At 39.3% G+C, this 13586-nt stretch overlaps 1 long non-coding RNA gene across 1 annotated transcript in view; it reads right to left on the reverse strand.

Moving 5' to 3' along the window:
- Positions 1-1866: 1866 nt before the first annotated feature.
- LOC135452953 (uncharacterized) overlaps positions 1867-13586 on the reverse strand; it is a 30006-nt gene continuing 18286 nt past the window's right edge. Inside the window, exons 3-4 of the long non-coding RNA XR_010441741.1 lie at positions 2412-2590; positions 1867-2003 (exon numbers count right to left, since the gene is read on the reverse strand). This is a non-coding gene — a long non-coding RNA (uncharacterized LOC135452953). The remainder of the gene's footprint in view (positions 2004-2411; positions 2591-13586) is intronic.

Raw genomic sequence — 13586 nt, forward strand, 5'->3', positions numbered from 1 at the left:
AGTTCCCAAAATTCTTCTGCAATTAGATCTTATTTAATTTGTAATAAATGCATAAAATTACTTACAGGACATTTATATGTGAAAATTTGTATATAGATTTATATATAAATTTACTCATTAGTTTAAGCTTTGTTACTTTGCAAATTTGTTGTCTTTTAAAATTTAGTGACCTACCAAGTTACTCCCAGACTATTTCTGCCTTACACAGGTTTGGTTTTCCTCCACACATTTCTACAACCTGGCAGTGTGGACCCCTCCGCTCCACTCCCTGTGGGCAGGGCATGTGCAGCAAGTTTGGGTTTGCTTGGCAGGCAGGATCCTGACACGGGGAACACCCTCTGATCTGCATCCTGTAAAATGAGAAAACCAATCCCCATCTTTAGGCTCACATTTAGGCCACTTTCTGAGGCATGCCAGTGGCTTACTTTCCTTAAATTAAAAAGAAATTACTTATTGGCTTGTACTGTTCTTCTGTTAGAAGCTCAAGACTGAGATACGACATAGTAAAGTGGTTTTGCTACCAGCACTTTCTGGCAGTTTGGAAGATGTTTCTAGCCATTTTCTAGCCATTCTGATGCAAACTTAGGAGGTTTTTAAATTTTTCCAGTGGCCTCCAGGTGAATACATTAATCTGAGTGCCTGTCAAGTGTCTTCCTCACCCTCTGACTTAATTTCAAAATAATACCAAAATAGATATAGGATATTTACTTATTCCTTTGTTTATAAAGCATGGAATCTTAGTGCATTACATATTCATCTGTTGTTATATATCTACTTGAAAAAAACTGTGAGTGGACTTTCCGGCACAGCCATCTACCAACATTCATCACTAATACTTCATTTTATTCTTTTGTGTGTGAGAGACTTGAAAATACTTATCTCTGCCTTTCAAGGAAATCATAAATTTCTGGAGTGCATGCACACTCCTTAACATCATCTTGTTAAGCAGAGAGGGCCCTCAGGGCACAACAGCATGGTGTGGTACTTTTGCCTTTTGTTAACATGTGACACTTGTATTTGCCCCAAGACAATGTACAGATATGGTTTAGAGGTTTTCCTAATGATAATCATGATGTTTCATCTTGCTCTTCTAATACTAAATTTAGTCTCCTGGCCTCCCCTCCATGCACAGCCCTCTCTCCCCCCTCACTCTTGGTGAGTCTGACATTCAATTTGGGGACTAATGTCAGCAAGAAATCCATATGTACTCCTCATAGTAGTAGGCATATCCCTTCAAATTTATTTTTAGGCTTCAATGGAATGAAGTGATATTTCCTTCCTTCAGTCATTACCTTCATAGCATTTTCTGCCTTTCAAATGTTTACAAAGGAGAAATGTATGCTTCATCTTACTGAAAATTTTTTCATTTTCAAATTGAATGTACACTGGTATATGCAATGACATTTGTAAGACTTGTTTTACAGCTTTACAAAGGGGAATTTTTTGCAACAGAAGAGTAAAAATAAGTTTACATTTGGAGCACGGCAAAGCTCAAACCACAGATACTCTGAGGGTATTTAGAAATTCCAGAGCAATCTGTTCTTGGCCTGTTTCTAAATAAATATTCAATTCCTTCAAAACCAGTTTACCATTTTGGTGTTTGAGCCTAAGATAACCCATAACCTAACTAAAAATAATTCCACTTTAGGACACTTGTTCAGCACATTTCTTTTAACATTTCTGAGCTAATACCAGTCCAAGATGGAAAGAAGTCATGCTCAGCCTATGTGGCCATCATTTTGGTACCTTCAATCCAACATTTAAACACCAGTTGCTCACCACAGCCCTGAAAAGATGAAGGATGACACAGGCCCACCCCTGTTCAGGAAATCTCAGCACAAAATTCCAACAATGACTGTTTCCCAACCTGGCTCATGTGTGCAGTCTGCAGCCTCCAAGCACAATCCACCTGCTCTGTCACCTGCTTAGGCAGAGTTTGACCCTGGTGTTCTGCTGTGGGGTGCCAGTCATGGTGAGCTGCTGGCCAACACTTCCAAAAGCACCTAAAGAATAAATAAACAGTGCAATACCATAAGTACTTGTTTGGGATACAAATTGATTGCCTCGCTGCACCCCAATTAAAGCAAACACAGAATTAATTAGGAACTTGTGTCTGAGCTCTATATTCCTTCCAGAACATGCTGGATAAAGATCAAAAAATCTCCATTCATCCAACTTACAGTGTCATGCAGCTCACAGAAAGGTTGCATAATGGACAAGAAAACCATGGAAAGCAGACATCCATGCTCTGGGGGTCTTTTCTAGGCTGCTGCCTGCAGCTTGTCCTACTGAGGTTCCCTTGAGCCTCAAGGCTCCTTTGAAACAACATTTCTGCTTGGTCTTTGTCATGTCCAAAATTACCTTCTGAAGGAGACACAGAGAATCAGAATGTGAATTCTATTAAATCTCACCTGTGCATTCACTGTGCAGAGCAGGAGAAAGCTGTGGGTGGTGACAATTCCTTCAGTCCCATCTCTGATCTGCTCCACTCATCTTCTGGGGAAGATCTCTGTGGGCTTCTGTCCCCTGAATCTGTTCCTACAGCTCCCAATCTCCTTCCCCATCTCCAGCAGAGAGGAGCTGGTAGGCCCTACCAAGAAGGAATAAACCAACAATTATTATTTTCTGTATTAGAAGCAAGAGCTTTAAAAAATATTATCTCACACACATATTATTTTTAAAGCACAATATGATTTTTAGACACTCTCATTATTTGTTTATTTTTAGCACATATCAAACCACAGCAGTTCTCCCTCCAGGCTATATTTGACAAAGTTACAGAGACTTTCCAGGCCACCTCAAAGCAGAGATTAATCCAAACAATTTAAACCTCTCACTGTTCCACAGGAGGATGGCATTCGATTGGATTATTTAGGGAGGACAAAATGTTTTTGTTGATGAGAGAGATAAAATCTTCAGAGAGGGAAATCAATCTTATGTAGAGACCCCAGAGCATTGATCTTGGTGTACATTGACAATTTCTGGTTGTTTAGCTATTTGGAATGACCGCACAAAATGAGCAAGTTGTTATAGTTTTAAGGTTTTGGTATTTATTGGCAACCCCAGTGCTCATATGATTAATCACACATTCAGAGTGTGAGCTCAGTAGAAATTGACTGCAACGCAGCAGAAACAAAGTTTTCAGTTATCATTGTGTAATAAATTGAAGCTCTATCCCTAAGCTGATTTGTCTTCACGTTTCCAATTTGCCTTGTTAAAAGGGTTGTTTATACAGTAGTTAGCAAAAATGCAAGTAATTACACACAGAATTCATTCTAAGCAATTCTGTATAATTTTTTTTACTCTTTATTGGTTTTCTATCTTCATTATCCAATATTTTGTTATACCTAAGCAGAAACCTCATTCAAGAAAAATCAAAAAAGAGCCAGGCCCATGGAATGAGCACTTCCTTATATTGAGAACAGCATTTCCTGGATATAATGCTACAAGACAAGGCTTTCAGAACAAACTAATCTAAATGCAAGCATCCTTTAATAAACCAGTTTTCTCTTTGTACTTGAACTCTCTGGTGCTTCCCAGTGAGAAGCAGAACAGAAAGACAAACAGTTTGGTTTATATGTTATATTTCATTTCCTGAGACATTATTTATTCAGAAGGAACATTCTTTCAAACACAGCTAGAGTTCTGGATACGCATTTCACATTGTAGGAAAATCTTTTTCTCTTACCAAAAAAAAAAAGAAAAAAAAAAAAAAAAAAAAAAGAAAATTTGCAAAAATAGTATCATAACTATAATTGGAAATTGGAGAGCAATTTGGGGAATAAAAAAAATACGTAAGAGAATATATTTAAAATGAGGAGTGCCAGGTAGAGAAAAGTAGAGAGTCTGTGAAGGAAGGAGGTGCTCTGGCCTTGGTGCAGTGCTAGAGACTCGTGCTGGCAAAGACTGATAATGCTTTATAGCCCTTCCCTGGGATCTCAGTGTAACCTCCAAGCAAGCAGTTGCTAGGATGTACTTGCTAAAGATAAGAGCAAAATTGTGGCACAGAAAGGGGAAACCCTGTAAGGCTGGCCTTGTGCTTCCCTGGAGAGGCTTACATACTCATAATGTACAGAAACTATAACCAGATCAGGAGAGACCTAATTACAGAGCTCAGAGATGTTAATGACACACAGAAATTTACATGCAGCTGAAAATATGAATATCTCTAAGCCAGCAGTCGCATCTCCACAGGGCTGGCTTCAGAACCTATGTTTTATAATCTGGGAGCTTTTTTTTTCTTTAAGGTGGAGCCTTTTAAGTGAACTATTTTTTAAGTGAACAACACTAATAATAAACCACCGTAAAATTGTATTGACTGAGATATTTTTTTTCTGTTTGTAATTCTTTCTCTTAATAACGCTTGCAACAATAATTCCTCACATTTACCTTTCCATCTTTCAGTCCCAAAATCCTATATCTGATTTGGACACAGCAATCTTCATAGCAACGATTACACTTTTAATTTACTAACACCTTTAAAGGACAAAATTACTGAATTATTTTTCTTAGATTTCTTGTTAGGTACAAAGAAGGATTTTTTAAAATGCTTATATTTATTTATTCTACCAATTTGTGTGACGCTGTGCTTCTGTAGTTGACTGACTTCCATGTTCCTTATTTCTCCTTAGCTTCAGGGAAACATCCCCTATATCTTTACCTGCAGTGGAGATAAGGAGTTGTCACAGCTGCTGTCCATGCAGTCCTCAAACCAGAGAGTACTGCAATAAATCCTATTTTATTTTATGGACAAATAAATGCTGAGGTAAAATATTCGAGGACCGTTGCTTGAATACTTGCCATAGCAGCGCTACTGTAATAACCAGTGTGACATTAATTTACTGCAATGTGCCGTAGGAAGAAGGAAGAAGGAGGGAGAAGGGCATTAAAAGAGAAAAATTACTATCCTTTGGATTTATTGGGATTGGCCTTCCTCATTTTCAGCCATCATTAGTTGATTAGGTGCTGATGACAGTATGGACAAGCGTGCTAGAATAGTTGGCTAAGAAAAGCCCTGAAGGTACTCTGTTAATTGAGATGATGTTCATATTGTACTTACTGAACATAACTGCAGACAGTGAAATAAGAGCTTAGTGTTGTGCAACAGACCACATGAACATTCACTCATTATCAGTCTGTAAAGGGGTGAAAACACTGCATATAGGCTACTGGTACTACAGGAAAAAGAGTTCATATTAAAACACAGAGAAGACTATGATGAGAAACTGCATTTTATCCACCCTTCTGGGAGGTGTTGGGAAATCTGTCTAATGTTGTTCCATGGTTCCATTAGGGAAACATTATGGTATCAAAGGAACTGACAATTTACTTACGCCTTCATCTCATAACAGCTATGCACCTGAACATTATGAAACAGCCAGATTTGCTTACCCACTAGAAACTTAAATGCTACTGATACTCTTTTGGTAATTATATTTCAAATACCTAAGATTTTAAGGCAATTTGGAGAAAATGGCAAAGAAATGCTCCTCTATTGATCTTTTAATCTTTTTTTGTGAAAAATTAGCATTATGCGTGAAGAGAGAAATGTGAAGCATCTGCACAGAGCCAGAGATGCAATAGATACATGGAATCAATGAACATTTTGGTAAAAATTGTAATGCTATTTACAATGACACCATAATGCCAAATATTTCAATATGGACATTAGCCTACCCATTGCTATGGCCAGGATGAATTTCAAATTTGGTGCATAGTCAGTCACACAAAAAAACCACTAAAAGCTTCAGAATGCAAACGATAACAATTTAAAGGATCCTTTGAACTTTTAGACAAATCCACAACTTTTTTCAAACCAATATTCCTCTGAACATATTATCCTCAGACTAGAATTATCTCTGTACTTGAAGCATTGTGCTCTTAATGTTCAAACTTTAAGAAGATCTTTCAGAAATATGAGAAAATTAAATACGGCCATTAGGGTGCCCATATTGAACACATCCAGTTCAAGGTAACAAGTCCTCAACAACATCAGAAACAGTTCACAGAGCTGTGAAAATTCAGAAAACCTTGCTTAATCATAATGACATATTGTTCCTACTCATGAAGCTTTAGTATCAGCTCTGTTAAAGATAAATATTAGTATTTACTAACCTACAATGGTAGATCACTAAGGCCCAGTTGGTAAACACTCAGCTCATGAGATGGTGGGTGGCAAAACAGTTCTTTCTGACCCAAAGAGAAACTTATTTCCTTTGGTCATTCATGAGTCAGAAATTTTATTTTGTAACATATGTTAACAATATCTACACAACAGAAATATTCAGGAGCATGGGTTGAAAAACAGCACAGAAGTTTAGACTGTACCTACTAGGAGAAGTGTACAATGGACCTGAGAGCTTAAAACCCCATATTTTTTGACTTAGCTAATGCTTCAAGTGCATTTCTACACAGTCAAATCAGAAATTCCACATACCATTGGTCATCCCTGGTCACAGATATTGTTGGCATATCCAGCCCAGTTTTGTTATGGGATGTTATTAGCACTCGAGGGCTTCTTCTGCCACCAGATTCTTCTTACAGAAAATATGGTTCTATCTGTAATGTCCAATGAGATAATAAATGCCTCCTTCTTTCAAACAACATCTGCTGTGACTTTGGCATTCAGCTCAGTGGGAGTAGCAATTCACCACATTATTGGATATCTAGATACAACATGGCAACATCTCCAGTAAAAAGGCTTTGAAAATATCTAGCAAATAGATTGAGGTAGCCACAAGAAAAATGAATATTTAAGGAGTCAAGATAAGGGATCAAGATATCAAAAAGAAACAAGAGATTCAGGATCAGAGACATGCAATACTCTCAAAAATGTTAGCACAAAAATATTGCCTTTAAAATACTCATCCAAGAAAGCTCTAACAGGATCAGGCTTTTATAGTTCATGTTGTCTGTCTGTTTCTAAAATCATTGTGATTGTGGATTCATGTATTACTGTCATGGCAGTGACAGAGAACAGATCTGTTTAAAGAGTGCTTTACCAAGGCCTGTCAACATTTGAACTAGAAGAGTGATAGATTTGACAGGTTTGGGAGATACTGTTTCCTGCACTACCCGGGAGGGCTGACACGAGCAGCAGAAATACGCCAGGCCCGAGCACTGAAGTTTTCACCACATCTTGCTGCTGGCCAGGCACAGAGATGTTGCATAACTAAGGAGAGGAAAATAATTAATGTTTAATATGTAAATCAATCCCAGTGGAGACCAGTTGTTATCTGCAGAGTGGGAAAGCACAGAATGAGGTGGAGTGACACACAGGATAGTAGTGCCTATGACAGCGCCATGAAATGGTGGAGACAAGACAAGGAGTATGAAGGCTGTGCAAGTTTTATCTTTGTTATCAAATGCACTACTGTTAAATAAGGATGAATAGGGTAGCAGCAGAAAATTCTGCACAAATTGTGATGTCTTAACTTTGTAGATTTTAAATTTAAATTTTAGTTTACAGCACTGCTTGCAAACAAAGTCTAAAATATTTTCTCTCACCTTAAATATAGAAAACCAGAAAAAAAATCTCCCAGTCCAAGTTAGATTAATTACACAAGAATTACAGCATGAAGACTTGCATCTTAAGAACATCCACAAAGGTAATGTTGTTACAAGGTTCTGGTTGCTTGCAGTTTTGGGTCCTTTGTAAGGACAAATTTGAGCTCTGAGTTGTGAGGCTCAGAGCTGAAACTCAGTCTTCCTCTCCTCTCTGGTACCTGGAAGACACATCTCAGCGCCATGCCTATTTGGGCAATGTGCAAAGCCTTTCACTCCCCAAAATGCGGAAAGGCCCAACTAAAGCCTATGCCACATGTTTGTATTGCTTCTCTCCCTTTCCTCAGCATTATAAAACCACTGCGCTCATTCTTTGCACCCAGAGGGTGGATGGCCAACCCCACGTGCCAGGGATGCTTTTCACCTGCTTGCTGGGGGGAAAAGGATTTCCTCCTCATCCCTCTATCCCAAAGCTGTCTTTGTTCTTCCAGACTCAGCACAGCTGACACACTCCATCTCCCTCCTTCACACCTTGCACTCTCCAAGGTTTTCCTCATTTTCCCATGGAACCTTGCTGTGTCTTCCCTGTCTCTGACAAGTTATTCTCTCTCCAGGTCCCATATCAGTCAGCTTTGATCCCTTTAATGTTGTCTCATCTTACTAAATTGTTTTACTCAAATTTCTCTAAAGTGATAGGCCTTGCATTGCTGTATTCCATATATGCACGTGTCTTGCCAAACTCTCTTTATACTCAGGTAATACCAGACCTTATCCCATATAACTCCCTCTTATCCCACCTCACCTCCACACAAACTTAGTCTGATTGCTGCCTGGTACAGTGAGAAGCAGCCCCTGCTTCCCTCCACACCTGCTCAGAGGGGCTGCTGCTACTCCAGTCTGCCAACCAGAACACCACAGAGAGGGCTCTGCCTCACATTCCTTTCATTGCCATGTCTCTTGCTCCTCCCACACACCATTGCAGAGCCTTCTCTCCACACCAGTAGACGCAGTGGAGTGTGGCTCAGGCTTGCAGCCTCTCGCTGATAAGCAGATGGAGCTTCAGTCTAAACAGTTCTTCCATTACAGCATCATGCTGAGTAACTGAAACAAGCATCAGCCAGTGCCACGGGAACAGAACAGGATCCATTTTTCAGAACAGTGGGTGAGAACTGATTTTTTTTCTCCACCTCTTTAAGGAGCTCTGCATTTAAAGCAAAGAAAATATAGGAAGTGTTTATAAGGGAAATGAAAATGAGCAATATCCTTGTAGTTAATTATATACACCCAAACTTACTTAGTCTTGTTTTGTTGTTGTTTTTTTAATCTATATAATAGATGTACACCAGCCTGGTTTTGCAAATGACCAGGTGCCTTGGGAGTGATGAAATTTAAGCTGAATTTCTTGTAAAGCAATTTAAGATGTGCTAGAGCCATTGGGAAGGGTATTAAGAACATTTCTCAGGACTCTAGCACCTATGAAGCGGTTCAGTTACACAGCAGAGTGCTTTATCTTCCTTCCCCAAGCCTGAGAGATAAGATTAAAACATGGGTACCATTATTGCAGAAACCACCTTTGCATCAAGAAATCTAATGAACAGTACGTGTCAGTGTGTGATGTTATTCAACTCATCTGCAGCCCACACTCAATTAATTCTCAGCACTTTCCTCACAGTTAATATTGGACAGTAAAATGGCACCTGAGTTTCTTGTCTTCAGGTAGGTAAGAGAAAGAGCCAGGGGCCAGAAATCCTATTCTTTTATTCTCTTCATTGAGGAGATGAAGAAAGATGAGTCTCTTGGGGGAAGGGGGGAAGTTAATTAAGAAAATAATCAAAGTGTTTAATTTTGCTACAGTCTGTCTGTACAGTTCTTAGACAAGGTTTGATCACTAGCAAAACAAACCATGATGGATTCTTATGCAACCTCATCAAAACAGGCAGAAGGATATTGGGAATTTTATCCCTCCTTCCCCATGCTATGCTTGGTGTCAAGAGGAAGATGAGCTTGCTTTCTCCTCAGAGAGAATGACCACAGTCTTCAATAGTTTCAAAATCTTGATACATGCTATTCTTATCCAGGTGACCACCATGTCACAATGCTCCTGAAAAATGGAAATGAAGCTGTCCTGTCCCATTAGTTCTTTTGGAGGAAATGAGGCCAAGTTAGTCACTGAACATGGGCTCAGTAAAGATTGTTTTAGGACAGCTGAAGAGACAGTCAAGTATAAAAGAGGAGATGAGATTATGTGGATTTATGGGCAGCATTGACAAAAACTGCAGCAGGAAGGGATTGGTGAAGAGATTTTTGATAGGGCCTAAGGAGACCTGCTGTAGTCAGGTATCAGACTACAGAGGAGAAACTGAAAAAACATCTAAACCCAAAGATGTAAGAAAAATATATCATTGTTTCTCTAAAACTGTATCTTGCTGAGTAACTTACCTCAGGTAGCATTCCCGAACAGTTTAGGGGGACAGGCTGAGTTTGACAGTTTTTGATTTCATAGCAGTGTTCATATTTTGTGAAAGAATGATTTTTTTTCTGTACATCTTTGCTACAGCTGCCTTTGCTGGTTTTTCTAAGAACTCAACAGACCACGTGTCAATCAGATCTTCTAGTATTAAGCACTATATAGCAGAACATATTTTGACTCTTTTTTCTTTTGTTTCAGCTTGGTTTATATTTTGGTTCTCTTCTAATTTTCCATGAAGTATTTCCAGACTCTAGACTGACACTCTAAATCTTTAGGAAATATCCTGAGCAGGAGCTGTGAAAGCAACTGATAGTGTACCACAATGGTCATTTCTGTAGTACTTGCCCAGCAAATACTTTAATACTACAACAGATTGGGATTTTTAGCTTTGTTTTTCAGCAAGCAGGATAGACAGTGAAATTGGAAAAGGAATATCAAATATTTTTTATTTCCTTTGTGATGGCTATGTATTATAGCCACACAGAGAATCAAATAGTTGCAAGTAACAACTGCTGATTCAGCTCATGTGTTTTTATTTTCATAGATAGGGTTTTATTTTCATAGGTATTTTATGAACATATTCTGAAGCCTATTATACATTCCCAGTTTTTAAGCATTTGCAGGGTTTTTTTGGGGAAAAGAGGAGACCGGGGCAAAATTGTAGCAGGAAGGAAATAGTGAAGGGAAGATTGGTATAGAGACAAGCTGGGGAGGGAAAAGGAGGGCAAGCATTTCAGCTGAGCAAATGCTGTGATCCAGTGACCACGTGGGTGCACAAGAGCCAGTGCTGGCAAATATCAGGAGAAATGAAGGGCTGGGGACACAATGGGATGAGATGGAGCTGCCTGGAACTGTCACTGCTCCCAAGGGAGCTGCCAAGGCTGGGAGGGTTTGTGTTCTGCTTTCTTCTTGAACCCCTGAAACACCTTACTGCTCCAGAGTAACATCTGCTTAATAGAAATTCCTCTGCCCAGCTTCTTGGACAGCACTACCCCATGCTAAAATGTGAAAAGCTTCCAAGCAGATTTTTTTTCCAGACAAGGATTAATCAACCACATAATTGCAATAATTATAATAGCAAATTGAACTTGGAGACTGTTTATAAAAGTTGCTGGAAAAATACACATTGGTTTTGGTTGATCTTTAGAATTTGGACAATAATACACAGATTCAACATTTTTTACAGAATAGGTTTCTGATATAGCTAAATGTAAGGGAGAAAGTTCTGCTGTGGCTAACACTTATACAAGAAAAAAAAGACAAAGTTAACTATTTCAGTAAAAAAATTTCAACAGATAAGTGTCTATTAGAGGACAGTGTACAAATAAAGTGAAGAAAGGTATGATACTTTCCTTTCAGAGAGTTCCATCATATTTTTGAGACAAAATTATGACTGTATAGAAAGGAATTGTCTTTGTAAAGATTAATTATCTTGAATATTCTTGGGAACTTATTTCCTCATACAGCTATGGACTAGAGGAAAAAGAACTCGGCACTGAACAAAAAAGCCCCAAAACCTGTATGAAGTGGATGCCTGATTAAATTCAGTAAAATTTAGATGTTTTACAATGAGTATTGACTTTAAGGAAATAGCAAAATGGGTGTGGCCCATGAAACTTTCCTATGTTCCTCTTCTGCAACACAGAAAAGTATCAGTTTTTGTATGTCCCTACTCATACTGCTAGAGGGAATCCTGTGAGCTGTAGGAGCAGAGAAAGGAAACAGAATGACCACAGGTTCCTGTTACAAATCACATCTCCCTCTGCTCTGGACACTGTAAGGAGCTCTTCTATTCCCTGTATAGCTTGTGAGATGCATGTCCTGCAGAACCTGATATGGAATAGGACAGAGCTCACTTCTAGATGTCTCTGGCACATCTCAGCAGTCTCCCTCCTTGTGTGAAATGTCCTGCCTAGCCTGTCACAAGGGCAGCCAGGGCATGGCACTGCTTACCTGGGACAAGCTGTCAGATACCCATTCCATTCAGGTGGGTCAGGACAGCTTTCTGAGGAGCAGCCCAGGCTGCAGCAGTGCAGCTGAGCCTCAGGGCATGCGCAGGTAGCCAGGTGCAGCCAGCTGCATGCCAGCTGTGCCTCCTGTGCAGCCACCTAGCTGGAACCCAGCCAGCAGCAGCTTGGAAGCTGCATCTCCACAGCAGCACAAGACTGAGCATGGCAGAGCTGCCCATGGGCATGTGGTTAGTCCAGCTGGCTGGATGTGCCTGCAAACAGCCAAATGGCTGCTTGCCCCACTGAATCAGGGCTAAAATTTGGGCTCTTTTATTCAAAAAAACACTTGGATTTTTTTTAGAGCAAGTGTACCAATGGCACCCAGACATAAAGTAATAAGCACCTATGACAGGAATAATTATAATGTTATGAACAAAACCCAGAAAAAAGGAGTAAAAAAAAATTTATTATAATCTTAGGGAAATACACATTTAGCAAGTAAATAATAGAGGTTTCTGAAAGTCTCAAATAATTAACACAAACTCAAACCCTCTGGTGCTCATTCTCAGGAGAGACATTTGAGACAGATGCACCCAAGAGAATGCAACTGATGAAAAAGAAAATATTCCAATCTCCTGGCTAAACAATGTGCTTTGTGTAGATTTCAAAAAAATTCAAGATTTATGTAAAGTATTTTAAACAGAAAATTAAAATGAATTGATAGTTGTTGCACGATGCTCATATACCAAGGTGATAAGAACATTTTAAACATCACACCAAACTCCAGAAAATTCAAAGTTAATGCTGGTGGACCTCATTTAACAGACCTATTATCCCCATTAGTATTAACAGCAACGTCTAAGAGCCATTCTGCAGTTCTGGAAATACTTTCAGAAGTAGCATCATGAACCTGAACTCAAAGGGAATGTTCATCTCAGCCAGATAATTTTATGACTTTAAAGATGAAGTGCTATACACTGCTGTGCTTTTGCTCTAAAGATCCCAAGGAATTAAAATCAAAGAAGGTTTTCTAGGTTTTTAACCTTTTCTACCCTTTTCCTTGTTCTGTTAATGTTTTCTACCAAGAACTGAACTCATCTTTCACAGCACCACATTAATGCATGATCTTGAGTCACAAACCTACAATGAACTCCAGCCACCTCCAAAGTGAAGGGTGACAAGAAGGGACTGCAGTTCAGACTAGGAAGTGAAGCATATCTCATTTCATGGAGGCTACATGGGAATGCTACAACATGACCACATTTTTATCCAGCAGCCTGAATGAATGTGGTGTCAGCAGTAACTACAACAAACCCTCTCCTGTAGGCTTTTCTCACATCTTGCTCCACTACACACAGGACAAACAAACTGAAGCTTGCATTATTGATTATGCAGAAAATAACTTAAAGGCAACCACACCTTAAGATCTTAAATGACTTTTCCAAACTAAAGGATTCACTTGGCTCCAACTGGTGCAGTTTTTCCTTCTGGAAAGGCTGTGACAGAAGACTCTTCCCTTACCAGCAGGCACAGGTGACTGGGCTGCTTGGTGCTTTTGAGGTCACCCTCAGCACACAGCTGCTTTCAGCAGCCCCTCTCTCAAGTTACAGCTGCCAGGTGCAGCCCAGAATCTGGATTACAGATCTTCAGTGCAATTTGAAATT

The sequence above is a fragment of the Zonotrichia leucophrys genome, chromosome 11, assembly GCF_028769735.1.
Source record: "Zonotrichia leucophrys gambelii isolate GWCS_2022_RI chromosome 11, RI_Zleu_2.0, whole genome shotgun sequence".
NCBI lineage: Eukaryota > Metazoa > Chordata > Aves > Passeriformes > Passerellidae > Zonotrichia > Zonotrichia leucophrys.